The sequence below is a fragment of the Limulus polyphemus genome, unplaced genomic scaffold (assembly GCF_000517525.1).
Source record: "Limulus polyphemus unplaced genomic scaffold, Limulus_polyphemus-2.1.2 Scaffold193, whole genome shotgun sequence".
NCBI classification, from domain to species: Eukaryota; Metazoa; Arthropoda; class Merostomata; order Xiphosura; family Limulidae; genus Limulus; species Limulus polyphemus.
The window spans coordinates 556,638-560,246 of record NW_013665803.1 but is presented as its reverse complement, the minus strand read 5'-3'; the positions used below and the strand labels follow the sequence as shown (position 1 = coordinate 560,246).

At 31.9% G+C, this 3,609-nt stretch overlaps 1 long non-coding RNA gene across 1 annotated transcript in view; it reads right to left on the bottom strand.

Moving 5' to 3' along the window:
• Positions 1-3,609, bottom strand: part of LOC111084991 — a 10,502-nt gene that overhangs the window by 3,773 nt on the left and 3,120 nt on the right. Inside the window, exon 2 of the long non-coding RNA XR_002609860.1 lies at positions 3,293-3,378. This is a non-coding gene — a long non-coding RNA (uncharacterized LOC111084991). The remainder of the gene's footprint in view (positions 1-3,292; positions 3,379-3,609) is intronic.

The window sequence follows — 3,609 nt, the reverse complement described above, 5'->3', positions numbered from 1 at the left end:
GTATTACTCCTTTACTATACTATATTATTCCTTTACTGTACTATATCATAATATACTATATTATTCCTTTACTGTACTATATTATAATATACTATATTATTCCTTTACTGGGGAATAATATAGTATATTATAATATAGTAAAAGGAATAATATAGTATATTATAATATAGTACAGTAAAGGAATAATATAGTATATTATAATATAGTACAGTAAAAAAGGAATAATATAGTATATTGTAATATAGTACAGTAAAGGAATAATATAGTATATTATAATATAGTACAGTAAAGGAATAATATAGTATATTATAATATAGTATAATAAAGGAATAATATAGTATATTATAATATAGTACAGTAAAGGAATAATATAGTATATTATGATATAGTACAGTAAAGGAATAATATAGCATAGTAAAGGAATACTACATTATATTATATTATAGTATATAATGGACACAAAAATACTAGCTGTTGGTTTCAACTACTGTCATGGAATCAGTTTTCTCTGGAAAACGTAATATCACTATAACATGCCAGATTTATAAAGTTCTCTCAAATAATTTGTGTTTCATCTTGAAAACAAAAGTGCTTATTGTCCTATGAAGCGGTTCTTGGTTCCACTTTAATAAAACCGCTGGTGTTTGCGACACGTACTGTTGACAGTTCTAATACTTAGATGATTATTGGTAATGTCTAAAGTGACAATTGTAAAGTTCCTGGGTATTAGTACTTGTCAAATGTTTTGACATCGCTACAATAAAATTGTCAGCAACTTCACAAAACTTATTTGGAAATCTGAACGACCCTTCAACTGAAAATGAAGATCTACTATTTTAGATCTCACCTTAAAGATAACTGTGGCAATTTATGACATTATGTATCTTGAAGGTACTATTGTTTTCAACTATATTTACAAAATTGTAATTCAAGCCTATTGGGCCCAGGCATGACCTGGTTGTTAGCGCGCCAGGACTGTGAACCCGGCAGCATTAAAATGGAATTTGTTTGTTTGTTTGTTTGAATGCACAAAGCTACACAATGGGCTATCTGTGCTCTGCCCACCACGGGTATCGAAACCCACTTTCTGGCGTTGTAAGTCCGCAGTCATAATGCTGTGCCATTGGGGGTGGGGGCAAAATGGAAATTAAAATATGATAAAATAATTAGAAATTGCCTTTTTGCAATTATAGTTTTCTCTTGGCACACTAGAGTGTTAAAATAAATTTCACAGTATATCATCTTAATTCATCTTTAGCTGATTAAACTACTTTTACCCGTGTAAAAAAACGTTGTCCTTGTTACACTAAAGTGTTAAAATATAATTTATAGCGCATTTTAATTACAACTGTGTCTATCCCTGGAAATCTTTTTTCCCTACGTACATATAAGCATTAAAACAAACTTCAGATGCATCTTACATTATTTTTATTTAAATAAACTATTGTTTTCTATTTAAACAGAGTAGAGCTAAAGTTACATTTTTTTTGCATTATTTCTAAGTTAGAGAACCACAAGTTGCTTCCCTTCCCTACAAAGTATACCAAGGGGAGAGAGTAGGAATCAGAAGATATATTGATCTATAACTAAGTATACTGATTCTAGTCAATCAAATTCATGTCTTCCTATTTGTAGCGAAGTACTGAAATGGAGGCTGAGTATGAACGGTGTTGTGTCAATTGACTACAGAGTAGGCACGTGCTTTTCGTTGTTCAACAGTGAGAAAAATAAAATTGTTCCTAAAGCCTATGTGGACAGTTTTTCTTATCGTTCTGTTCTAACAAACTTTTTGAAACATGAAATCATTTGAATTTTATAATAATATTTCTGTAAAACATATCTTCAAATGCAACGTTTGAATTATTAATACTCTTCGAAATTATTACTGTAAACTTGCAACCAAAGAAAAGGTAAACACGAATAAAAAGAAGCAACGTTATTTGTAACAAAATAGATGGTTTTTAAGGAAGCTACTTCGTTCTTAACTTATACAATGATTGGTAAATGCGTTCGTAGAAGCTTTTTCTGTGCAACCTGTGTCGTAATGGATTGGAGTACAGTGCATGACAGCTCTGACAGCAACAAAAAAGAAAGAAAAAGTCTTGACATATCTGAGTAAAGTAAAGTTTAAATTTTGTTCCTCAGTAGATATGTCAGTCTGCTAGAATATGCTATACTTCTATGTATAAGGTTTTTTCTGAATGGATGAAAAGGGCACCTGATAGGATTTATAGTCTCGATTCTGCTAGCAAGCAGCTGCTTTCCTCAACTGAACCATCTTATCTCGAATGCCTGAATCGAACACCCATTCTCACTTCACTGGTTATTACAGACGCATTTTGGCAGGATTCTTAGGCTATGTGAAACATCTTATGAAGCTCAGAATCTGTTTTTTTTTTTTAAAGTGTGGGGGTGAAAGTACCGACAATATATATAGTTAGGTTTACATATTTACAGTGTCCGGTATTTCTAAACCTATAAAGTTAGGTTTATATAGTTATAGTGTCCAGTATTTCGAAATCTATAAAGCTAAATTTACATGGTTATAGTGTCCAGTATTTCGAAACCTGTAAAGCTAGGCTTACATTCTTACATTGTTACAAGTATTTCGAAGTTTTGATTTCAGATTGGGGAGTAGATATTTTGATTTTTGTGGTAGTGTGATGTATTCTTATAAAAGCCATTATTTTATTTCTTTTATTGCAGAGTTACCTCGAAATTTGTCTATTTGCTCCCTGTACGTTTCGATCTTTGATCAATAAACAAACAACCAATAACATTTAGGATACCCAGATCCCAAACACGATAGTTCTTAGTCCAGTACCCGTTCGTCAACTCTTTTATGTCTAGCGCAGCTTGTTATACACCTAACCAAAATTACAAAAATTATTATATCTCAAAGCTATTGCCCCCCCCCAGTGGCACAGTGGTGTGTCTGCGGACTTATACTGCTAAAACCGGGTTTCGATACCCGTGGTGTAGCTTTGTGTTTAATAACAAACAACAACAATAACTCAAAGCTATTGGAACTGAATGTTTATGTTGTTTTTATCTTTCTGTTAAATTCGCTACTACTTTGTGGCTAGGTAGTTTTGATTTAGAAGTTAAAGTGAGTTACTCAAAGCTTGTCGTATAAGCGAATTTTACAAGTGAAATTTTAGAAGCTGCAAAACAGTATTACATTAAGATTTTCAAAAATATATAAACACTCTAACTAAACACACAGAGAGTAACCATAAATCATATTAACGAGTTTATTCTGAATGTGCAAAGCATTATATCATACACTTACCACACTCCACATGTTTATCTTTGTGGAAATTGCACAACTGGGCAACGACATGACATCTCAGTAGCAGAAATTGAAGGCTCTTGTCTCTGAAACAAAAGTACAAAGTTTATCTATAAACTTATTTGTCGGATACCCTGTACCTACACATGTTGGTATGAATATATTTATTAGGTAATCTATTAAAGCCAGCTAATAGGTTGTGGTTTAAATTCTAAAAAAAAAAAAAACACGCATAACCTTACGCAAAAAAATAGTTCATCCTGGTAATTTTTTGCAACTGTATTGAGACATTGTATGTGTGTGCCTGAGTATAATTC